General features: G+C 35.3%; 1 pseudogene across 1 annotated transcript; it reads right to left on the bottom strand.

Annotated features, from left to right (window-relative positions):
- Positions 1-6,643: 6,643 nt before the first annotated feature.
- Positions 6,644-15,641, bottom strand: LOC144361226 (arylsulfatase B-like; annotated as a pseudogene). The gene is made up of 16 exons (XR_014930676.1): positions 15,593-15,641; positions 15,448-15,466; positions 14,143-14,296; positions 13,969-14,020; positions 13,076-13,179; positions 12,329-12,441; positions 11,862-11,923; positions 11,036-11,137; positions 10,837-10,900; positions 9,981-10,076; positions 9,631-9,767; positions 8,426-8,484; positions 8,219-8,336; positions 7,721-7,791; positions 7,479-7,583; positions 6,644-6,958 (listed from the first exon to the last, which is right to left on the bottom strand). The product of XR_014930676.1 is annotated as an arylsulfatase B-like (transcript).
- Positions 15,642-27,824: the final 12,183 nt, after the last annotated feature.

Here is a 27,824-nt window from a genome sequence, read left to right as displayed (position 1 = left end):
AAACGATGAAAGCGTAAACACTATCAATTTGGGAACCGGGAATTAAAGACTACAACATAGAGTAAACTTTGTTGGTTTGACAATGCTTCCTGGTGCACACATAATTGTATAGATTATCGTCATGGTTTCTGAAGATTGTAATTGAAAATCATAATACATGCTTTACACAGAACTAAACCGAGGAAGTGTATAAGGACATTTAATATATCATAATTCGAAACACAAAGTGGATCTGTGATTTATCCCCAATATTATTTCTTAATATAGGGAGAATAGGATACCAGGAATTAGACACATGTGATAGTGAATCTGTTCGAGAAGATGGACAAGTTATAACTGTGATGGAATTCCTAAATGAAGAAAGGTTAAATGTCAGAAATATTCGTCTCTGTCTGAAGCATTGACAGGAAATAGCACCATACATCATACAAAGCCGACACCATATTATGCAGTATATTTGGAAACAAGATACATGTAGTGTAGTAGAGATCAAAATAGAATGCTAAACATATTGTTTTTATTAACCGGTATAGCAAAAGCTGTTATGATGTCTATCAAATATCCAGTCACACTATAGAGTATGTGTCATCAAACCAGACCAGACAAACAATGCTGTAACATATCACTGTTTTGCTAGCAACATTACAATAATGCTAGTCAAGACTAAACAAAAAGAATTGCTACAGATTGTGAGTAGTCATAGCCTCCATGCAGTTCACAGTAAAATTCATTAGTTTCATCCCTGATGTCATATGATCTGTATAAAAGTCCTAGAACAATTTATGAAAGCAAGGACTTTGTCGAGATGGTGTTATTTCGCCAAGAGCCAACCCATAACCCTTCTGATTTTACATAGTAGATTTTAGCATTTGAGGCACATTCATATAGATGGGACGCCATTTTCCTAAATTCTCAAAATCCCTGCAGCGAGTGATGAAAAATTCAACGTCGTCTGCATAAGCTGTCAATTTGCAGTGACGGCTATTGCTATTTGGGATTTTGATACCTTCGATCTTTTTTTCTTTCCTGATTGTATCAAGTAATGGCTCGATAGCAATGACATAAATAAGTGATGATAATGAACAGCCCTGACGTATGCCCTGAGAAATTAAAACATGGGCTGTGGGGGCGCTGTTTATTCTGATTGTGCATTATAATATATGAGACGGATATAACTGATGAAACCAGTACCAAACCCAAAAGCTTTTAAAGTTTTGAAAAGGTATTCATGATGAATCCTATCAAAAGATTTACCTTTACCAAATACCTAGGGGTCAGTTATTAATGTTGGAATAACCAATACAATCACGAAGTAAGTTGATATTGTCATGAATGTGGCGGTTTGGAATACTACAACTTTGATCAGTATGTTAAATTGAACCAATAGCAGAGCGGAGATATAGTGACAATGTTTTAGTGAGTATTTTGTAGTCACTACAGAGCAGACTCACAGGGCGCCAATTTTTTAATAGTGTATTGTCTCCTTTCTTGTAAAGTAAAGTGACAACCGCCTTCGTGCATGATAGGGGCAAAATACTGTCCCGAACAGAAGCAAACATGACATCAAACAGATCTTGACCAATGACATTCCACAATTTCTGATAGAATTCATATGGTATCCCAACAATACCAGGGGTACGCCCAGCAGCGAGAAGTTTGACCGTTTTGTTAAATTCCTCATAAGTAATGACGTCATCCAGTTCATCACGGACACTTTCGCAAAGCTGTGGTAATCATCAAAAATAATGTCTTGTGAATTTTTATCAGTAGTGGTAGAGTTATACAAGTTTTTGTAAAAGTTTCGAGTGATATGTAGTTTGTCTTCCAAGTTTTCAGCGAGACTGCCATCGTCACGTTTAAGATGAGAGGTGGTCTTTTTTGTACTATTCTGTTTTTCAACTTGAAAATAGTACGAGTTGAAGACATCGCTTTCACGCAAAAATCTGTGGCGCTGTTGCAGAACAAGGGGTGTTAAAAGCATTGTTTTATTATGATAGCTCTGGGGGAATGTTCCGTTTTTCATGGTGTGTTCCATATAATGAATTTCATTTTCAAGCATGTCTTTATTGTGTTTGAAGTTGTTATTTTTATTTTTCCCAATATCCCAACATTGTAGATTTCTGAAACTGTTGCGCTGGTTATTTCTGGTGGTTTCATGAAAAGTAAAGAGTGATCAGAAAAAGCACAAGGATCGTTGGTGATTTTAATTGCATTAATTTTACTGCGCATGTGCTTGCTGACTTAAAACCTGTCAAGGCGTACCCGATATTCGCGCGCTCCCATGTATAATTGGTGATGTTTACATGATAGTGACGCCATGCATCAATTAGCTTAAATCCCTCTAAGACATTATTGAGCGAGCGGGACGTGCGTATATCTGGCTCATTGCCGCCATTGCGATCAAGTTCAGGTGAAAGAGTGCAGTTAAAATCACTCCTTATTATCACTGGGTCATTGTTGAGACCGTTGAGGTGATTTTTAAGTTTTTGAAAGCATTCAATGCGTTCATTACCATTAGTTGGAGCGTAAACATTGAAAGGGTGAACCGGACTATTATTAACTTTTACATCTGCGTGTAAAAGATGACCATGAATAATATTAGTTTGTGATAAAACAACAATATTTGAGTTGGGTGCAAAGAAAATTGTCACACCAGCGTGATTGGTAGGACCATGGGAAAACAAACCGATACCTTGCCATACAACTTACCAGGCATTGACATCGGAAGCCAATGGATGAGTTTCCAGCAAAAAGTTTCAAAAATTTCAAAGTTTCAAAAATTCAAAGATTCTGTACCTTTTCATGGAATCACGGCAGCCATTAACATTTAAAGTAATTCCTGAAATGGAAACTGCCATGACAATGAGAAGAAAGAAAATATATATCGAAGTAATGGACATAAAAGTTATACAAATTCTACAAATTCTCCCGTTGTTAAAATATACTTTTTTATTTTGTTGATCAGTTTAGCGGGACGGATTTTTTGTGATGAGTTCAGTCTCTGGGAATAACGATAATTCGTAAATCAAAGCACATTTCAATGAATTTTCTGGAATGTAGTGTAGCTGCCAGAAATTGTCTAATTGCCTCATTTGATATCTGAGACTCGTTATCCCCGAGACCAGAAACAACTGGCCCCTCATCTTCACCGTTGTCGTCGTCTTCTATGTCTCCGGTTTTGTTTTCCGAGTCACTGGGAGTGATGTAAATATCTCCTGTAACAACTGATGACTCTGATGAGTTTGAAAATGAGTCCAGTGGTGAAAAACTGGGTGATTCATCTATGCAAGCTGGCGGGGAAGTAGACAAAGGCGTATCGTTCGCTGTAACAATAGAAGGTGCAGGGGCCAGAGGCGGGGATGGGGGTGGCGTTTGCGGCTTGATAGCTGCAACTTCAGCAAAGGTAGGTTGGCTGGAAATGGTCACCCATGCGTACACGCGACTCTCAATGGGAGGTTTCAATGATGTAGATGGGGTTGGGAGAGGGGCGGAGGGAGTGGTTTGTACCCTCTCTTCAACTGATGCAATCACATTTTCATTATTAGTATTATATCGATTTTCACTCAATTTTTTCACCACTAACGGATGACCGCGCGCGTTTCTTACACCTGTTCAACTGTGTATTATCATCGTCCATTTTACTGAGAACGTTATCATCGTTTGATTCTGTGGTGATTAACACATTATGCCTGACCGGTCATCTATAACAAAGGGTTAGCAGTCACTATTGTTGATAGTCATTATTATTTGCTGTGTTTGTTTCAGTTACACCTGTCTCAGTTTGCATTTTGTTGTCATTGTGTTCTTTTTCTTTGTTTTGCATATCAATAGTCTCTTTATTTGAACAGTTTAGATATTATACGTTTGTATATCATATACGATTGGCAATAGACCGTTAATGTTAGTATCTTTAAGGTGTACATAAACCTGCCTGAGAAATGATTGCACATGTTTTAGAGTAGGTCGTTTGCAACCAAACGAGATAATACTGATGCCGCTCATAACTCGTCCATATGGAGCAAGGGCCCGACGTATAAATATATTTGGTAGGAATGGCGGAACATTTGATAAAACCATTTTGGTGGATGGACGCACAAGTGGTTCAACCGAGATAGAAAAATCCCAAATAACCATCGCATAAGCACAGACCATGTCAACACATGACACTGACGACATGAAATTCCGTCAACAATTTCGCAACGAACCTTAGATTCATTGCAGGTGTGGTCGAAGCCTTTGTTTGAGCGGCCGCCATCTTGGCCGGCCTTAGCTCCGACTCACAACCAAACAAAAAACCACACCAAAAACGATAAAATGACCAACAAAATTAAAAAATTAAATACACACAGACAACCAGTAACACTATATACAACAATTAGAAACGTTAAAAAAGAAGCACTGTGCTTGCAAAGATAGGAAAAGACTCTCCAGTTGGCCGAGAGCAGGAGCGTTCAAAAAACACGTCCTCTACCAACCATTTAAAGTAGAATGGTATGCATATATTGTAGTAGTATGGGAGTGGTCTGGTTCACATATATAAATAGAATGGTATGCATATATTGTAGTAGTATGGGAGTGGTCTGGTTCACATATATAAATAGAATGGTATGCATATATTGTAGTAGTATGGGAGTGGTCTGGTTCACATATATAAATAGAATGGTATGCATATATTGTAGTAGTATGGGAGTGGTCTGGTTCACATATATAAATATAATGGAATGCATATATTGTAGTAGTATGGGAGTGGTCTGGTTTACAAACATAAATAGAATGGTATGCATGTATTGTAGTAGTATGGGAGTGGTCTGGTTCACATATATAAATATAATGGAATGCATATATTGTAGTAGTATGGGAATGGTCTGAATCACATATATAAATATAATGGTATGCATGTATTGTAGTAGTATGGGAGTGGTCTGGTCCACATATATAAATATAATGGTATGCATATATTGTAGTAGTATGGGAATGGTCTGAATCACATATATAAATATAATGGTATGCATGTATTGTAGTAGTATGGGAGTGGTCTGGTCCACATATATAAATATAATGGAATGCATATATTGTAGTAGTATGGGAATGGTCTGAATCACATATATAAATATAATGGTATGCATGTATTGTAGTAGTATGGGAGTGGTCTAGTTCACAAGCATAAATATAATGGAATGCATATATTGTAGTAGTATGGGAATGGTCTGAATCACATATATAAATATAATGGTATGCATGTATTGTAGTAGTATGGGAGTGGTCTGGTCCACATATATAAATATAATGGAATGCATATATTGTAGTAGTATGGGAATGGTCTGAATCACATATATAAATAGAATGGTAAGCATGTATTGTAGTAGTATGGGAGTGGTCTGGTCCACATATATAAATATAATGGTATGCATATATTGTAGTAGTATGGGAGTGGTCTAGTTCACAAGCATAAATATAATGGTATGCATATATTGTAGCAGTATGGGAGTGGTCTGGTTCACATATATAAATAGAATGGTATGCATGTATTGTAGTAGTGTGGGCGTGGTCTGGTTCACATATATAAATAGAATGGTATGCATGTATTGTAGTAGTATGGGAGTGGTCTGGTTCACATATATAAATAGAATGGTATGCATGTATTGTAGTAGTATGGGAGTGGTCTGGTTCACATATATAAATAGAATGGTATGCATATATTGTAGTAGTATGGGAGTGGTCTGGTTCACATATATAAATAGAATGGTATGCATGTATTGTAGTAGTATGGGAGTGGTCTGGTTCACATATATAAATAGAATGGTATGCATGTATTGTAGTAGTATGGGAGTGGTCTGGTTCACATACATAAATAGAATGGTATGCATATATTGTAGTAGTATGGGAGTGGTCTGGTTCACATATATAAATAGAATGGTATGCATGTATTGTAGTAGTATGGGAGTGGTCTGGTTCACATACATAAATAGAATGGTATGTATATATTGTAGTAGTATGGGAGTGGTCTGGTTCACATATATAAATAGAATGGTATGCATGTATTGTAGTAGTATGGGAGTGGTCTGGTTCACATATATAAATAGAATGGTATGCATATATTGTAGTAGTATGGGAGTGGTCTGGTTCACATACATAAATAGAATGGTATATATGTATTGTAGTAGTATGGGAATGGTCTGGTTCACATATATAAATAGAATGGTATACATATATTGTAGTAGTATGGGAGTGGTGTGGCTCACATATATATAGTAATTTTTCTTTCTTTCTTCGGCATTTTTAGCACATGTACATCAGTGCATTCTGCATTCTCTGTGTCTTGCTCTTAGACTTGCATCCACTTCCGTGATGACCAACTCCTAAATTGCCTCTGTGCCACCTGTGGCCTGTCATCCTTATCATAGCTTTATATGTATTTATGGGGACGTTTGGCTGTGGTAACTTGTGCTAACACTTTATCTGGGTCTTCTGTGAATTTCACACTGTTTTCTCGTTCCCAGCCCAAACCTTCATAATCCACCTGTCAAGCTTTTATGAGGTAGTTGTAATTTACTGTATATGATGCTAATACTGTTCGACCATGACTGCAGCATGCATCCCAATTCAAGTGAACTCTTGTGTTGTTAAATAAAACAGACAAATGTTTTATATTGTTTTGAATATTTAATCTACTTAGAGCCTCTTAATCTCAATCTAGTCTAATATGTTTCTTTAAGACTGGAAGTGAAAACGCGTAGCATAATAATATAATAGGCTTGGGTAGCATGGTATATGCATCATTATTTCTAACACCAGCCAGGCGACCACACACCACCAAAATTCACGGCGTCACCCGCTGGGTCAAATATTCGGGGTCCAGGCGGAACTAGATGTTCACGATACTCATCCAAGCGATGACGTAATTCTGCTACTTTGTTGGGATATACTTCGGCGAGGTTGTTTCTTTCCTCGGGATCATCTGCATTGAAAGAAGACATCGTGTTGTTAAATAACGTATAATATTTCATGATAAAATAAATACCATCAAAATTTCAATTTTTAGATATGATGGAAAATGAGTTTTGGAAGTGGATATGTGCTTATAAACTTAAGTCAAATCAGATAAGCTATTACACACAATAGGGTTACATGTAAGTGACTATTTTCATATATAATGGTATACAAGTATACCTTAACTAAAGCTGTTTACTACCATGAATCTGTTTGTTCAATTAATATTTTACCTCTTTGAAAGTAATGATGACAAGGCTATTACTATGGTCAGATTTCGATTGAATACAACATGGGAATTCTCTAGCCGTTCCTGATTGATTGCGAATGTGACATTATGGTATTAGCTGATTTGCTCCGAGAAGATTATTTCCGCTCTTTAGAATAAAAAACAGAACCATACACTATGCTATAGGATGCGATGATCATCGCAATCCAAACCATACATGCCAAGATCACACGACCAACCTAAGTTACGTCAGTCATACCTATGATATTGAACAAGTATGTCACGTTTGCTGGGGGTGGTTCATTTCCAGTTGGAGGAATGGGAAACCCGCTAATAGGTTCGTCACCATAGTTGTACCAATCACCTGAAATACCAATACATTGACATACATTATATAATGCAATTACCATTGAAATACATAAATGTACTGCCTTCAGTGTCAACCATACAGTAATTTTTCTGCATATTGAATCCATTGGGTTATATTGAAAATATATTTACCTGATCTGTTCAACAATCGAAAAGGATACACTAAATCCGGGTTTCCTGTAATCAATTTATAATCCCCAACCCTAAAAAACATGCGGAACACGAGTCAGGATGAGATTGTATGTAGCACAATATTATTATTCAATTGACAGTCAAAAAACAGTTTAATTCATTTGTTTGTAGTTTATACGAACCACAAATAGAGGCACAAATATTAGAAATAAAGTGTATACTTTGTCAATTACATGACTCTTGGGCGTTCACAATGACGAATGTAATGGCATTCAACGCGCCTCAGTGATGAAACTTACACAAACTCGAAAACACGAAAAAAACAAATAGCACATTTTCTTACTGTATACGTCATTGTTACGGATTCAATGGCTGGTACATTCTGGGTCATCAATATTTTGCAAAGTTTCCATCTTGTATATGTTGGAAATAAAGAAGGTTTACGAACCAAATTTAAACATAGTTACACCCACCCACGCGCATTGTATTAACACTTACCTGATGGCAGCACCAGGGGACAACTCGTTATCATCGATATTATATACAAATTCTGTTCTTGGCGATGGTTCACCTTTTGAAATTGTCTTCCACATATCCATACCGTCAATATCACACTCTGTCAAGTACAATACAATGCAGATTATAGAAACTATAGTTAAAGTGACCTACAATGGAACGTATTTTGAAATAGTTTTAAAATCTTACCAGTTTTAGCTCCAGCCAATTCAATTATTGTTTTATGCAAATCGACAATGTGAATTAACCTAAAAGAAACAAAGGGAAATTAACATAAGTTACAGCAGTGACGTGTTTTCGCGCATCATTCGCTGGCCAATTGATTCATTGCCGGGCATTGTCGACGGGCCACCTAGTTACAACGTCAACGTCTTTATTTTCAACTCCAAGCTCAAAGGACAGCATATTGTCATTTGATCTACCAGGATGTCAGCCGGCTTTCGAATCATATCACGTGCATGTTGTTACGAATATTCATAATTAGCATTGTAACGTCATAAACCTACGATACTTTAATATGTTCATTGAAAACAAAGACCCTAACACGTGTACACACTTACATCAACCGAACCTCTTGATCGTGTTTGGTCAGTACAAACTCTAGGTGTAAGGCGAGGATATATGGGGGTAGCCTAAAACTACCCTGATGTAATCTGAAATCTAACTAGTGGGTGAACTTTTCGCGGAATTCATCCGGACAGCTCTCATGTTACAGTACAACGTAATCTTCAGATTTACGGAGATTTTTTCTTTGGATCATTCAAATAGTGGGGGTGTCGCTCTACTGACTGAGCATGGGAGGTGATTGAAGAAAAAACAATGAGTGACCCATGTTAAAACGTATGTCATACCATGTACAGCCAGGTATACTTGTTGTTTCATTATTACATTGTTTTACGCGAAAAAGTTGCATAACGCGTGTATGGCATATATGTAAATCAGTATCGATTGTTCAAACAGAGAAAACAAATACAGGTGCCTACGAGTTAAGTGTATTCACAATTGGTACAATTCACAATTGATTAGCACATTGAAGATACCCCTGAAGTTTCGGGCTTCAGCTTCAGCCAAAACACTTTGATGTCTATTACTCGTATTTTATTTATGTATAATCATTGATTTTTACATTGATGGTCCATGCAAATTATTTACCGGTCTTCTGAATTGCGCAGCAACAATTACGTTTTATATTGCCACTGACGCCGACTACCTAATACATTATTTTCACCAAACTTGTTTGACACAAAATAGCCATACACCATAAACAATTAGATATTATCGGACGAGCAGTAAATATAGCTTACACTATAGTTTTACGGATTGTAAATGGTGGCATATTTAGGGAACGTAAATTCAGTCGTGAGCAACACTGTGATTAACTACCAGTAACTTACTCGTTATTTACGTATCCAGTCTTCTTCAACATACTCCCATGGAAAAATGTTGGTATACGAGTAGCGCCTTCAAACAGTGTTAAAATATTTCCCCGTAATGGCCAATTTGACCCGAATGCAGATGCCATGGCTCCATTCTGTGTAAATGCACATAATCAAACGGACATTGTGCTATAAAGAATTAATCTGAGTCGGATGAGAAGTCAAGTAAAAATAGTTCATCAAATAATCACTAAACTATTTGTCCAGTAAAACTCATGGCAACGAAAAGAAAACGAAGTGAACATATACCAAAACATGTTTAATGACTAAACACATTAGATTTGCAAAAACGGAAATTGATTACTTACGTCAGATGTGAATATAAATAGCGTATCGTCCCACATTCCACGTGTCTTCAACGCATCCACCAAAAGGCCAATTGAATTCCATCACAGACAACTTTCCTGAAAAAGTAAAATAATATAATGTTTTTCTATTCAACCACAGATAATAGTGTTTTTTTGTAAAACTTCTGGCTATTGTTCATCGGTACTAATCAATCTGGGGTAAACCATTTACAACGTCATGAAATTTTTTGTGATTAAGAAAATTGTGGCGAACCTGAAATATACAAGTGAAATAAGATAGGGAGCAGTTTTTATGACCATGAGATTTTGAATTATTTACATATTGATGCTCAGTATAGTGTGAATAAATTACTTGAAATGCTCTTTGAGTAATTCAACAGAAAAAATCAATCGCAGCAATACAACTCTTTTTAAATCTATTGTTTTATTTCAGAATGGAATGCTTCTATACAATGATAATCGAATGGTGTTTATTTATACATATTGAATAATGTATAAACGATTACTCCATTTTCTGAACCTAAATATACATGCAAATTAGATATGGACTTGTTGGCATCTAGATGACGGAGCGCAAAACCCATGAAGCACATTGACTTCATCATGGCAGCCATTTTAGATTGACGATAATTAGGAAAATTGCTTATTGATAACGGATTTACACAATTCTGAATCAGAACAGCCCGAAGACTTTATACTACTAAAAAAACCTTGTATATAACGGACTTTTGTCATTCAAGTCTGAATATTATGAAATTGTTTGGTTCCATTGTACATATCAATCCCCATGTTAGTAATTGATTATGATTCGGTATTTTAGTGTCTCTAGATACAAGGATGTTTAAATTATACATACCATAAAATTTCCTGGTTCGATCATCTTCGATATCGGAATACAAATCTTCATATTCCTGGGGTACCTAGGAAACAACCACACATGCACGTTATTAATATAATCTAAAACTCTGCAGTGGATATCGTTCTAGTATATCTAATTCTTAATTGTTGTACCATTGTCGGTAGTCTACTGTATATATAAAAAATAAGTAAGTTACCTCAAGATTCTTTCCAGGTAAGGCCATACTGAACTCAAGAAATAGTGGATATTCCTTGTAATGTCCCATTACTATATCTACTGCTCTTTCAGCAGTCATGAACTTTAGAGAGGAAAAAAATAAGTACAATTTCAAAAATATCATTACATTATTCTATTACACTTAATTTCTCTTAAATTAAAAAAAATAAAAATGTGCATAGATTATTGTGCAACCTGATATTTTCAAAATATGCTTATATCATTAATTATTCAACATTGTGCCAAAATCCCCGGTTGTTTTGTGTAAACAAATTATTTAGTCGTTGCGGCGATCGCAAGGTGTCGTAGTCTATTCAGTGCCTCGCAGAGGGCAATTGATCCAGTCCAAGTATGCGTTCTTTGCCGTTGCTACCAAAAGTCTCAAAAAGAGGAAAATGTAGTGATGTTCGGTTTTATGTAATGTGAACTTAAGTCAATTGAAGGAATGACTTTAAAGTAGCAAATTGATTAAAACAATTTCATGTATGATTGGAGATTAAAAAAGCCATGTAGAGCGTGTTTGGTCTACCAATAGATGATTGACTTGAGAAATTTCCAATTTGGAGCTAATTAAAACAGGTAGACGGTACCGTCGCCACTACGATCTGTGTTATATTCGTATATATGGTGCTGATATTGTTATACTCCTTCTGGAAGCTGACAATATTCGGTTTAATATAAAACTGAATAGAGCATATTTGATATCTTGTAGTTGTGCATTTGCAAACCTTGTGTGATATAAATTCACCCTAGTGACTAAAGTTTGTAACCAAAGAGACAAAACACCGATTTTCGACATTACTCACTGGGAGATACGTGTCACTTTCTTGTACCACTCCGGTGTTGTCGCGGAAATCATATCCTGAAGCTAAAGGGGATAAAATGAATGAAATTTAGCTCTGCCTGGTAATGCCTCATCCGAATATTTCTAGTGTACAAATAATGAGACGAAACATTCAGAATTCACCAAAAGCAGAGATCTAGGCAAAGAATTGTAAGATCCTAGCTGGAATTTATGAAGAGAAAATCGTAATGCTAGCCAAGAGTGATATAAAATTTAATGCAAAGCGAAACAAATGAAATATGACGAAACACACTGGGCAACGTGGAGTATGGAGTAAGAAAAAATGAAACACCATCATGCTCGTAGGTGGAAATGTATTTTTGAAGTCTTGACATTTTTTATGTTGATTGTAAATATTCTCTAACTTTAAAACAGTTGAACATTGTTGGTCGCAGTCTATACGGTTTTCCCATACTTTATTTTACTTACCGAGTGTATTCTCTTTAGTGTATAAGGTGGTCCCCCCTGCCAGCCAACCATAAAAAGAATCAAAACCACGTTTATTTGGAAGATACTCCTCCTTACAGTATCCTAAATGCCACCTATGAATAAAAACCACACACGCTTGATTATGAAAAAACATGATAAAGTGTTGGTTGTTGCGCTATCCACCATCTTCCAATGCGATGGGTTGCTACAGAGAGTAAACCTGATTCATATACTAGTATATCCTCTATATATCACATTATATTTATTGATCCAAATATGTTCAATGTTGATAACTAGGAGCTAATGTTTACTGATGCACTTTTAAAATGTAGATTGGTGACGTGGTTCAGTGGTAATACATCAGGGATCTAGACAATAAGAAATAATTGTGTTACCATCAGTCTTATATTATCTACCAAGGAATAAACAACTTCAGAATAATTTGACTGTTGCTTCGTAACTGCTATGCTATACACGTTAATCCAAAGTTTGTATATACTGCATTGAAGCGTCTGCGTCTGCTGATATGTCCCAATTTTGGCTGCCATTTTGGATAATATAAAATTTTCAATTGGCTAAGGGAACTAAATTGTGGATGCATCATCTATTTAGCATGTAGTTGATGGTTTAAACCATAACCATAAATTCATATATATTTTGATTTTAATTTTTTAATCGCACAAGCCCACAGTACAGCAGTACATATGCATTTTTTAATTCAGCCGATGTGTTCTGTAGTCTACTTACTTTCCGATAAGGTGAGTTAGATACCCAACATCTTTCAGCATTTCTGGTAATATCTTAAGATCTAATGAAAGCCCGTCAGCTTCAAGAGTGAACAGCATTTGATGCTGTAAATAACAATAATAAAAACTAAAGGTGTAGTAGAATATTGTGCCACATGTTATTCAAAATGAATGTTTTATACTTTTATTCTAAGAAGTAATCATGAATGGCAATCGATCAAAATAACAACCTGTTACTTCGAAATGTGCATATTTGCATGTATTTTCAATAATAAATAACCACAGTCATGTTTAGATGGCTACTTGTCAAACATTGCTCACAAGAAATTGTATGAACAATTAAATAGTCAATAATAATATTCTATGAATATGCAAATTAGTGTATATCGTAGATCTGACATCAAAAATATCACCCATCATAATCGTAGACTCGTTTCAGAGATTGTAGATAATGTGGTGAATATGATCAATACATCGCCAACAATTTCTTGTTGAATTAACGCATTCTAATAATTTGTAATGTAAAAACATATTTTAGTGGGAACAAAAATGTAACCACATAAATGTTGCATCAAACGTAAAACAAACTAGTACTTAGTGTGAATTATAAACTTTAATCAAATATATAGTTTAATATGTTTTAAAATAATCCTTCTATGAAAAACAATTGCTTGAATGCTACCCCCTGAAAAAGTCTTCTACATCTTCATCATGTCAAGTCAACAGGGAGGTGTAACATTATTCGGGCCATTTTATGTCAGCTTAGTCTTTAACTCTGTATATACTGCGCATACTAGACATTTAGTTGTAAATGATAGACAAACTGAAATTGTATCAACAGAGACCCACGCTATCTGGGAATACAGATAATTGTGTTATCAAATTACAAATTACCTGTCTTTTAATTTTGAACGGATAATAACCGGTAAATAAAGCAGATCTTGATCTGAAGAATAAAACATACATGTAAAACATAATTAAGCAGATGTACAGGTTATTTGTTGATAGTAAAGTTCACTGTACAATCTATAACTACATACCAGCAACATTAATAGTGTTGACACTTACGGTGTACATGCAGGCTGGACGTATGATTGATTGAATATGACGCCATCAGCGGCGAGTTGATTGAGGATAGGCATCTTGAGATCTGGGTTGTGCCATCCTACGTCATTCCACCCTAGATCCTCTGCTAATATTAACACAATGTGTGGTTGTTTACCTACCAATAAAGCAAATGAAGGAATCTAAGAGCATAACACTGGAAAATAGCTCAAAAATTATAACCATGTCTGTTGCGAGTTGATTTAGAATGGATATCTAAGATAATTTAATGTGAATAAATAAATGAATTTTTGAATGTCAATACGATGTGCAATAATGTTAAACTGTTACAGTCAGAAATGCCCAGCAAGTATTCGCAACTGAAATGCATAAATTTGATGGGAATAAATAAATGATTTTTTTTAATGTCAGTATGACACTCAAAAATATTAGACTGTTACAGTCAGAAATGCCCAGTAAGTATTCGCAACTGAAATGCATAAATTTGATGGGAATAAATAAATGATTTTTTTAATGTCAATGTGACATTCAAAAATATTAGACTGTCACTGTCAGAAATGCGCAGCAAGTATTCGCAACCGAAATGACCAATTTAATGTGAACAAAATAAGTGAATTTTCCTTAATTTTGCTTTGGAGTGGAATTTAATTTGTGTTTTAGCAAGTATTGACGAGCGACTGAAATTAATAAAATTTATGTGCATAAATGAACCTTCCTCAATTTTGCTTTAGTTGGTATATTTTTTGTTTATACTTTGTTTTTTCCTGAGTTTAAAACAGATTCAGTCTCATATAATATAGTAAAAATGTTTAAAATGTTGGTTTCAACACTGTGCACTCAGTTCACTTCATGATTCATCAACTAAACATCACCTTTGTAACACTATGTGTGACGCCTAGCACGAATAAATAGTAAGACATTTGTTATTTATAACTTGAAAACGTGTTCACAACGTTTTACTCATAATTTGTTTTGGATCTGTGTCAATTTCTGTCTGTTAATAATATATAACCCGAGTTTGAATTAATATTGAGAATATGAAATATATTCAAAATTTAAATATGCATGATTTGTCAATATTGTTTGGTTATGGTATTTAATCTTATTTTCAATGTCTATACTACAATATCATATTAACATTAATGACTCAATAAATCCAGAGTTTGTAGAACTGATATAACGAACAGATATATGGATGGACCACTAGAAACTTAGGGAGGGCAACGAGAGAAAAAAAAATGTTGTAATTTGTGCAGCACTTCAAATATATTGAAGCTCTACTTAAAGAATATTATTTTTACGTCTTACCTGATTCGACAACAACCACCTGCAATACAAGCATAAATATAGTGTTTGCGACATTGCTGAATAGCTAAGGCGATCTATGCTCGTACGGCGTTCATGTTGATGAAAGAGCTCCTATTAACAGTCTATAGACATAGAGCGTACTTACAGACACAAGTGCTACCAATACTAAACAGGTTAAACGCATCTTTATAGAACTGTATCTGCACTTCCGTCAATGTACAATTGTTATCTATCAGCCGGGTCTTGGTATAGTAACTGATAGTACATCTGAAGATGTATTTATATGCTTCTGTTATCGGACATATCAAACGTCAGCCAGTAGCTATATTTATTTACCACTTTTTTTCAAATGATTGATTATGCAAGTATAACTGCAATCAGTAATGTAGGGTCCAAGCTATTTAACAATTTCTGCACGTTGTTTCATGCTCTTTATTTTCAAAAATAAATGTGAAATTGCTATTACGTAACATCAATATAATTGGATACTTTTATTGAATTCATATACCATAAACAATTGATATTAAATTGTTATATCAAGCTCATACTACATTACAAAATACTATAGCAAATCATCAATGTAAATTTGCACATGCACAACTGTGTAAATTGATAGAACAGACACGACTGACTCGCATAAATTGCATATATGCCATAAAGTATTTGTGATGAAGTTTTTATTTCAAACATATCTTTGCAGTAATTGGAAGACATACTGTTATAATCTGTAATTGCTGTAAGTTGTTACACAGATGACACTACATTGACTTCTAATAGTGATAATTCAAAATGTTGACATGGTTATGGAGTAAATCTGGAAATTGTGTTTTTGAACGTCATTTGCCTGTGGCCTTTTTCACATAACTGAAACAAGCATATACAGTATTGATGCACAGCGTGTAAGGATGGGGTAGGGCATCTTTTAAAATTGATCTTATATTTAGTGACACATGTTATGTGTAGTTTTAATTGGAATGCTTCACGATGATTGGTTAAATTTCTCGGGCAGTATGTTCAAACAAACAAATTGTAACTACTAGTTTCGTTTGATCTATGCACAAAGATAATAAAAGGTTACTGTAATCTAGTGTTGAACTTATAATCGGATTTGTATATTGTTTGGTTTAGTTTAGTTTGTGACTGAGATGACTACAACAAGATGGCAAATGTTTCTGATATACAATAAATAATTCCTCGTATTTAATCTGGATTTTCTAAAAATGGCTTCATAAATCAGAATAGTTCTGTGGGACATCTGTCATATTTATTTGTCTGTAGCTCAATCTTTAAAGAGTCTGATGTAATCCAATGTCCATGATAGATATGATGATGTCTCTACAGACAAAGCTTCCAATAATATATTTGAGATTTGTGAATCATATTATTACAAGTGTCGTATTAAAACACTTTAGCTTGCTGGTTTCTAATTTCCCAGCTTGTATCTGATAACCCAACACAAGAAAAACACTATATAAGGCTAGTTTTATTGCTAGATCATACACATGATGACAACATTATTAGCATCTATTGTCTACCATCAAGGAGTAACTTCAAAAATACTGTGATTTCTTCTTGTCCAGAAATTAATTGTCTACATTCAACACATGAAATGTTCTCAACCATTAATAAGGTTGGTAAACAGTTTTCTGTTGAATTTCAAATGGAATGTCTCGGTCACTCTCAGCAGCACACGCACACGTGTACATTTCTAAGACTGAAAATAATCAGTTGATAGGGCGACGAAAGTGTTTGATAAAGCAAACGAAAAATCGGACATAGGTTCTGCTGTAACTTTTCAGTTATATGAATCATGGGTGTTAATCACATTAACTTGTCCATAAGAATACGAGTTCACGACAATACGAGTTCAAAGTCATGAAAGCACTGCATTAGTTCAGGAATAGTCCTCTCAAATTGAGTAAGCAGTACTCAATGGGACCTTGTTCACATAGAACATGGCAATGATCTTCAGTGTTAAATACTGGGTGACACTTTTTAAGGCTCCCCAAGTCCCATTCATTCCATAACAGAGATATACCTCGAAACACAAAAGTTGTCTATGACCCTAACACTAAGTTGTCTCAAAAGATTAATAAAAAGCAAACATATATTGTTGTATATAATTCCTGGGGATAAAAAACTTCACATGAACAAAACAATGCTACTCTAGGTGGTAAAGTGGAACATTCCCAAACGTGATGCAATATGGTATTACCCTCTAGGCCGAATTGCCTCCTGGCACTGAGGTTGCATCACACGCAAATGCATTTTTGCATCATTTTCTTACTTTCAAATAGGGTGGAACCAACAGAAATCTCATAGAATACTCTATCTGTGCTCAGAGTGACCCCGCAATGTATCGTACAACCATGTCTATAGACTTGAATAGCATAGGTCAGCATTGGTAACACCATCTTTAGCACCATCCCTAGCACCTATCATATGCGTCTCTTGAGAATGGTCACACACACCGTATGTGAGCAATAACCATAGCAATGCTAATCTGTATCAGTACTATAAAAAAGGGTTGTAGAACTGACTAAGTTGCATGCCAATTTCTATCTTAAAACTTGATAATCGAACATACACGAAACACGCAACAATACTCAGCACACTTGTTCTCAACAACACCCCTCAGCACATTCTAACACTACCTACCTGTAGACAATCAATTTTAAGAGCCATCAGCCTTCCCAATATGAAGTTTCACAACACAGTTTAACAACAATGTGGGGTTGTATTCTCCTTTGTAATCACACAACTAAACTCATGTGGGGCAAATGTCTCACTCACATCAAAATGATGTACAGCTCACAACGACTATTGAGCCACGCTTACAACAAGCCACACATCTTGTACAAATGTACCGCAAAAGCTTCCTCAAATCAACATCTTTGTTAAAAGATGAGATTGTCCAGCGACAAGTGATTTAAACTGGGCAGGGGCATAACCAACCAACTGTGAGACCCATGCTATTGAACCACTTTGCCATAACCCAAGGTATAGATTCCATGAGTGGCTCTTCAATTCCTTGTAGACACTTTTTATTATACACTTCACTGCTGTATCCCTCGCTCCAGCCATATCGCTAAGGTTCTATACTTACCCTGTTTGATCTCCACAGAGTCGATGTGGCTCTTCACCAATGTTTAAGGATTCATCCACTTCATTCTATGTGAATTATTCAGAATCGTCTGCTTCATCTGCTTCTATTTTAGCATGAGGACTATTGCAAGCTTTGAATGCACCCGTCTTATCCAAGACAATATTCTTTCTTGTAGATTCAATCTCAATCATATAGATCTCAGCATGCGTAATCATTCTGACCTTGTCAGATACAAAATCCATTATGTCCAGTGTCTCCAGTGCATGTTTGCATAACACTTACACGGACTAAAAAAATTGACATTCGGTTTAAGTCCCATCATATATTCTTCCTCACTGTCTGAGCTTGTTATTCTTGCAACAGCCATTTTTCTTTCCAACTTTGGCTTTCTGTCAAGATCGGGCTTTGATTCTGTCATTTGACTTAGTTGCAGGGAATCGTAATAGTGTTTGAACAAGTTCTGGTGCAACTTCCTCTCCCTGCTACTATGTTCCTATCTAACCACATAAATAAGCACGTCATAATTCGGTACATTCAACACTCTGTAGGGTTCTTGTTCCCAGTCATTGGCTATAGCCAAAGATAATTTGCATGCTCGTTATTTTTTGCTAAGGAACAATAGTCAGCAGCTCGTATGAGTTAGTTGACAGATGATGGCAGTTTTATTTCAGGGGAGTGTTTACGTTGCGTTCCTGATGGTAATCCCAGGTCACGCAATATGCGCAAGCTCACAAACTATGAAAGCGTAAACACTATCAATTTGGAAACCGGGAATAAAGACTACAACATAGAATACATTTTGTTGGTTTGACAATGCTTCCTGGTGCACACATAATTGTATAGATTATCGTCGTGTTTTCCAAAGATTGTAATTGAAAACCATAATACACGCTATACACAGAACTAAACCGAAGAACTGAATAAGGCGATTTAATATATCATAATTTGAAACACAAAGTGGATATGTGATTTATGTTGAATATTATTTCTTAATATAGGGAGAATAGGTGACCAGGAATTAGACACATGTGATACTGAATCTGTCCGAGAAGATGGTCAAGTTATAAGTGTGATGGAATTCCTAAATGAAGAAAGGTTAAATGTCAGAAATATTCGTCTCTGTCTGAAGCATTGACAAGAAATAGCACCATACATCATACAGAGCCGACACCATTATATGCAGTATATTTGGAAACAAGACACATGTGGTATATTATAGATCAAAGTAGCATGCTTTGTATATCACGGAGTTACACATATTGTTTTTATTATAGCAAAAGATGTTACGACGTCTATCAAATATCCAGTCCACACTATAGAGTAAGTGTCATCAAATATATTGCCAGACCAGACAAACAATGCTGTAACATATAACTGTTTTGAAGCAACATTAAAATAATGCTAGTCAAGACTAAACAAAAAGAATTGCTACAAAATGTGGGTAGTCATATCCTCCATGCAGTATGTCAGACAGCTGTGTGAAGTAAATTCATTAGTTTCATCTTTGATGTCATATGATTTGTTTAAAAGTTCTAGAACAATTCATGAAAGCAAAGGCGTATAAATGCCTTGTGACAATTTATAGAAAAAAATGATTTGAAAGAAGAAAATGAAATATTCAAATTAGGCATTCTGATTGGAAAATTGCCAAACAATAAGGCATTACCCTCTAGACCGAATTGCCCCCAGACACTGAGGCTGCATCACCCGTAAATATATTTTTGTATCATACTTTCAATAAGGGCCGGCCCAACAGAAACAAGGGGTTTCCTAACTAAGCATCAAATCATATGAAACTTTGATATGGTTACAGTAGCATTTCAAAAAATAGAAAGGCCTTTCACAGTTAAATACACAAATGTGTAACTAAGAATGAAACCTTTTGTGCAATTGAACAATGCGTCTGTTTGCTCCACCTTTGTTCTCATGACACTATTTCAAAGGCTAACTTTAGATGGCTACTGCTAAGAACAATTGCCACATATACCGCAAATACATTGGCAGAGGCACTGTATGAAGCAATACTACGGGCATATTCTCAATTAGTAATATGGAATAAATGGCAAACTCTGAATCTCCAAATGTGTATGGGGGAAAAGTGAAAGAAAATATAATACTGAAGCGGTCTATGAATTTTGGCCGAGTTAAAACTGTAATGTGATGCCTTAATCAAAAAGGGTTAAATGTCTGGCATATTAGTCTCTGTCTGAAAAATAGACACGAAACATCACCATACTTCATACGAAGCCGACACCATATCATGCAATATGTTTGAAAACAAGATACATGCAGATCAAAATAGAATGCTCTGTCTCTCTGAGAGTTACATATATTGTTTTCATTAACAGGTATAGTAAAAGCTGTCATGACATCTATCAAATTTCCAGTCACAATATACAGTATGTATGATGAAATATAGTCAGACCAGACAAGGAATGTGACAGTGGTCATAATTTATACAAATTTAAAAATGTAATATGCTCACAGACATTATATAGAAATTCTTGGGTTTGTATTAATTTGTCTTCATATGAAACTTGAGGTATATACTGTGTATAATATATTCATCATGAAGCTTGAGCGTGTGTAGTTTTGGAGTAAGTTATGATAGCAAATTATACAACTACTTTTGGTACAATTATTTGTTAGTGATTTAATCTCGCCACAATGCTGAAACATATCACTGTTTTGCTAGGAATATTACATTAGTGCTCGTCAAGACTAAACAAAAAGAATTGCTACAGATTGTGGGTAGTCATAGCCTCCATGCAGTTCACAGTAAAATTCATCAGTTTCATCCCTGATGTCATGTGATCTGTTTAAAAGTCCTGGAACAATTTATAAAAGCAGAGTCGTATTAAAGTCATGTGACGATTAATAAAAAGAAACATGTTTGAGTTGAGAAAATGACATTCAAATGGAGCATTCTGATTGGTCGAGAATCACAAAGTAGGTTTTAAGTATCGGATGAAGCTAGACTACCAGAATTTCTCTGTGATATAACTTATTTGTAAATAAAAAGAGCAATATGCATTTATATTGTCAGAAGAACAGTATCTATTCAACCTCATGACCCTATACATGTCATTGCAAGAGGAAACAGCGCATTACACTGTTACTGAGGCCAACACGTGTACCAGTGGTTTTATGTAACATCCAATCAGTGGCTTCCATCCTTTTATATACAGATGTCTGTTTATTCGCTTATAGCAATAGATATGTCGCCCCCTAGTAGTTAATATATGTTAATATATTAATATATGTAATTCATGTATAGTTAAAAGTACAGTGTTACCAATGATCATGTATGGGTCGGAAGTATAGGGGTGCTTTCACTTTTATACTACAAAACAAAACAAAGTGGTAGTATGACTAATGAAGCATTCATTGAACAATTGTTTAGTGACAAAACCCAATTTGAACAGCTTCACATCAAATTATGTGGACAGGTCTTGGGTGTACATAAAAAAGCAAGCAATAATGCTGTCAGAGCAGAGTTGGGATGCTACCCTATTATTATTGAACTCTGCACACATATGCTGAAATTCTGGAAAAGACTTAAGAATTATAAATGTAATGAATTGGTGTGTTCTGGTATCAACCAAAAAATAGCACCGATAATAATTGACAGCATTTATTAATAAACTGCTTGAAATTACTGAAACTAGTGTAGCTGGGATTGATATTTAAAATTTTAAAACAATTGTATGTAGAAAATATTTGGTTGCAAAGTCTACAAAAAGCAGAAAATAACAAATTATGAACTTACAACAAAATTGAATTAGCTTTCAAAATTAAGCCATACCTGGATCTTGAACCAGCTTAACTAGGTTTAGAATTTCAGCTCAGTGAAACTCATTCATGAACTGTAAAAATATTGAAATTAAGAATAGTCGTATAGAATTTTTAAATATGGTTTCAGTTTATGATGAAAAAATTCAAGAACTATCTAAGGATAACTTACTTAACAAATATTTACCTCAAATGATAGTTTCATTGTTAACAGTCTCGGAAAATTTGTTCATCAAATTCTAATGTCTAACAATATCTGAATGTTATTCTTTATTACTATTAATATTTTATATTTCTTTGCTTACTTAATTTGTTATATATGTTTGTTTTTTATTGTACGTTTATTGACCATAGATAATGTAATTCAATGCATAATTTCGTGCCAAATAAAATATACTATAACTTCATAACTCGTGAAAAACGATAAGTGATAAAGTAATTTATGTATATAAAACTAAAAGGCCAAACGACCCATAAATCGAAAATTGGCTGTTGGCAACTTATGTGACGGCGCAAGATAATTTATAGAACCTGTAGAAAGAGACTACAACAATGACAGCCTATGGGTGATTTAGCATCACTGGGTCCCATCAAAGGCAAAAATGGGTTTACGAAGATATTACGACTGGTCGAGTAATTAATAACACTACGATAAAGCCTTATTTGTTTTTGACAATTCTTTCGTTTTTTGGGAGAAAGAACGGGAAAAGATAATTCAGAACTTTATATTAAGAATAATTTCACAACGAAATCTGTTCCTTATGCACCCATATATAATTTTCATAATCACCAATTACATAAGAATATTACAGACAAATATAATTTGCTATATTCTCTATTTTTGCCTTTTATTTGTCTTTAATTATGACTGAAAGTAGCTGAATGAAATAAACTAAATAGTGTATTCAACAACTCAATTATGAACTTTAAATATGTTTTTCTTGGTATTTTTCTGCACAAAAACGAAAGAATTTCACAATGTCGAAAACGGGAAATCTTTATCGCAGCGTTTAATGTGTTGTGTTGCGTAGCATTGTAGTACAGTATAGTTTTATCCAGATTGTCGCTACGGACCGACTTTCAAGTTATTTTCCAATACTTGAGCAGCCTGGTGATTAGGTGATTACGTTGAAGCCAAACGTAGCGAACGCCGGAACATGGCTAGAAAGCAACAGTGACTGTAAATAAAAAGGAACATCTAAGAACAGGGGTACTTTCAGTTCTTTAGGCAATCTCGTTTCGCAAATAGTGTTATACTACTCTCTACCAAAAGCAGAACAAACTCACCTTTCTGTACTCACGGTCTGTAGATATATTATTCCAACTCTAAACTGTTACATTTGAATGTGATGTTGGGTTGAGTTAACATCAGCATTATCTCTTATATTAATGAGTTGCAGTTGGTTTTAGCACAGGTGCTGTGGACGATGTATATGTATAGGCCATTTCCGTTGTAAGAGTCAATAAATTCTTATTTCTGGCGGAAACCATGTGAAAAAATCTGACTTTTTTATTTTGCCTGAAGAGGGAGGAACAGCAGGCAAAGAATTCTTTATGCCAATTATCTGGGAGAGCTTTGCACCGGAGGGTCATTAGCGAGGAATGCAGTAAGCCAAGTTTCCATTTGTCACTTTATTGATTGTTCAAGTAGGACTTATGTTATTTACTTTAATTAGGCAGACTGAGATGTTGAAACCTTCGCAGCAATGAGATTGGGATCCTGAAGTGGACAGTGTGCTACACAAAGAACATACTACCAGGACCTGAAAACATCGGTTAAGTCTGTGCAACTATTAGAAGCTGGAAATATGTTATCCACTTGCTTCCGTGGCTACTGTTAGTTTTGATATTTTAATTTGACTTCCATGAACGGTACTGGAGTTGCGGTTTTAAACTATAATTGTGACTTTGTCAAGCTAAGTTTGGCATATTTGACGCTTCATTAAGCCAGTGTAGTTTAGAGTTTGTATACAAAGGCCTGTAAATTGATGATTACTTGTTTGAAAAATGTTTATTTTTGTTTGTATATTTGATATGGCGTGTAGTTCATTTCACCTGGCGTATATGTACAAACAGGCAATATTCTCACAAAATTGATTTCAACATTGAAATAATTATTATTAGCAATATACCATTTATTTTAGTGCTGATTTTAGTATTAAATACTTGTGTGGTTAATAATTCATCTATATATAATGATATTTATTATTCCGGACTGCACCATTATGATTCTCCCATATATCACAAATAAACTTGTATACATACATATATACTCGATAAGTATGATGATGTTCAGTCAGTTAATGATTTAATAGAATTAGATTAGGTTCTAACAGTATACAATATTGGGGTCAAACTATTACATAGGCCCAGTCGTAAGTAATACATGCATATCGGTGGATGTATGTCAGCTAGTGATTTTATATATTGATACCCGAGAACTCGCTATCTATTGGTTAGAGTGACAGGTAAATAGTTGTAAGGTTAGTGTATGTGAATGTCTTTTACAACTATAGGAAATCTATTTTATTAGGAACATCGCTTAATCATGTTTAGAATTATCGTGTTTAAAGCGAGTTTCTATACATAATACTATAGCTTTCTAAGTAGCATTAGGTGTAACCATATATACCAACTTTAAAAGTAAGTGATGAAAACCACTTATTAAAAGCGAGTCGATGACTACTTAGTGCTAATCAGTGCAGTGAATAATTAGTTTAGCTTAATAAGGGGATAATTATTGCAATAGCTTTTGCAGATATTTTCTATAATGACAACATTTAGTTGGGGGGGGGGGGAGGCATTTGTTGCAGTTTGCTTGTATTCAGATTGTTTATGAGAAGAGAAATTCAGAAAACTGTATCTTCGGGGAATCGAACACAGATTGACGGCTGTTTCATGTGTCAACTTGAACATTAAATGACCCAGTGGGAACATGAACATCAAGAACAGCTGACTGATTTAACTATGCTAATATACGTGTCACAGGGTGCTAGTTGGGTTGAGCTAAAGTTTTCAAATTGTACCAAACAAATGACACGCATAACACCCCTGTGAACTGGGTTCTTTAATAATTCGAAATTTAAGGCAGTTGTATAATTTATATGCGACATAAACAGCAAGTACACGCTACACGAGTAAGATTTAAACAACGTACTTTATTCCACACACCTAAAAGATGGGCAGGAAATGCCTGACCCGTTACAAGGGGTAGTGGGGTGCACGTTGTGTTGTTACACAAAAATATAACACTAGAAATATAATTCAGTAATAATATTGTAATATTTCCACACGGAAAAAGGGTAGGCAAGAAATGCCATACCCTCTATAAAGAGGTAGTGGATTACATTATACTACTACGGGGAAATGCCTAAATCGATAATGTAAATAATTGTCTAACATAGAATCTTGCATGCATGCATACAACTAAGAGACAAACATACATAACAAACAACGGACACAAGTAATATACTGGCGATCGGACACAACCCTACCTACATACAGTTTCTTCAAAGTAGATGAAAACGGGACTTTGCGTGGTAACGGTGCATTTTCCAGCGAGTCTCTGCTAACGGTGGCGACGACGGTAATTACAAACCGCAGTCAGAAGCACTGTAGTCGTAGAATACACTACACAAATGAATTGTATTGCTCAAATCTTGTGTTCAAATTCTAAATCTACGTCGCTGATTGGACTTAACAACTTCTTGGGGGTAGAACAATTTATTTAGACAAGTGTTGAAAAAAGACAAGCCACAACCACATAAACCACAGAATCATTAAACTTGGTGATGACATAGATAAACATCCCAAGGTTGTTTTGTTTACTAGAAGGGTATGTCTTTTGCCAGCATTTCTTGTATTTCACTCTCTGCTGACCCGGATGTTTACATCATGTTAAAAAAAAATTCAGCCAAGTCAAATATATTTATAGAATCATTTACACACATATTTATCGTAAAATAAACAGGTTTCTCCTGTTCAAAAACATTTCATGAATCAATGTCGTGTTCGCTACGGTGTTGAGCGACGGGTGTCAGGCCTGTGTCATCATGATTCAATTTTATTGTAGTATATTGGTCTTATTAGCATATTTCCCGCGCTTGTAGTTCACGCATGCGCTTGGTACCCGTCGGTTGGAAAAAACATGTTTTGAATAAAGTAAAGTCTATGTTCCTGCAAACTTTGGTTTGTTTCATCTCTGCCTTACCACAGGCCACGACATATTTGGCGACGAGGATGAAACTTTGTATTTGGAGAACCGGTACAACTGTTTTAGACATTCTGCAAGACCGTAAAGTGGTAAAACTTGTCGATAGAAAACTCATCCAGAACTGAACTGTTGGCGCTGTACGTCTATTTTGCACGTCCGTACGTTAATTACTAGTATTTGAAATGACGAGTTCACTGATAGGAACGGTGAGTCAATTTAACCCACAGGAACAGTCCATTGTGAAGTGATTTACCAGTTCTTTCACGCAAATTCTATTGATGACAATGATCGAAAACGTGCTGTGTTGTTGTCTTCCGTGGGTCCGAAAACGAACGTGTTGATTAAACATTTGTGCCAGCCAGACAGACCGACCAAAAGCAGCTATGCAGATTTAGTAAAGCTTGTGAAAGCTAACTACATGCCGAAACCAAGATAAATAGTTGAACGTTATAAGTTTAACTCATGTGTCCGTAAACCCGGTGAAAGTGTAGAGTCATACATGGCTGAATTACGTAGACTTTCAGAACACTGCAATTTTGGTATACGACCCTTGAAACTATGATACGTGATTGCTTAGTTTGTGGTATTAATGATCAGACTACACAACGTAAACTACTGATGGAAACAACCTTGTCTTTGGAAAATGCACTGAAGATTGCTGTGGCAGTTGAAACCACAACACGAAATTTGAAAGACATGAAGACATGTAGACTCTACTCTGCCTGTTAGTGTGATTGCGTTCAAGACGTCAACATGGAAGGGAAATCCTGACAAGCGAGCACCAAGTCGGAAAACAGAGTCTGTGGGCACTAATCAAGGGCAAGTAGCAGAACAATGTTATCGTTGTCTAGGAAATCACCTACCACGTGTTTGCAAATTTCGAAATGAAATTTGTCACTATTGTAAAAAAGGTGGACACATTAAAGTCCCATGTAAAAAGCTAAAGCGAGTTAAGGCTGCCAATCACATGACTGAATCAGATGGGGAAAGCAGTGATACCCAAACATACCCATATGACAATGTTTTTGGTCACTGTCAGTACGATGAACTACTTGGGAAGTGTGGCAATTCCAAGACTGGTGGTTATACAGTTAATTTAGGAATTGATGGAGTGAACACTAATTTTGAAGTGGTTATTGGTTGTCTATTTACCTTGCAGAACCAGTCATCGTTTCACAAGTTACAAGATTCACAGTTACAGGACAGTCCTATTTGTCTGAAAACCTACACTGGTGAACGTGTGAACATTATAGGTCGTAAATTTGT

The sequence above is a fragment of the Saccoglossus kowalevskii genome, chromosome 9 (genome assembly GCF_978046115.1).
Source record: "Saccoglossus kowalevskii chromosome 9, keSacKowa6.1, whole genome shotgun sequence".
Classification (NCBI taxonomy): Eukaryota; Metazoa; Hemichordata; class Enteropneusta; family Harrimaniidae; genus Saccoglossus; species Saccoglossus kowalevskii.
The sequence above is the reverse complement of the archived record's forward strand: the minus strand, read 5'-3'. Positions and strand labels throughout refer to the sequence as shown.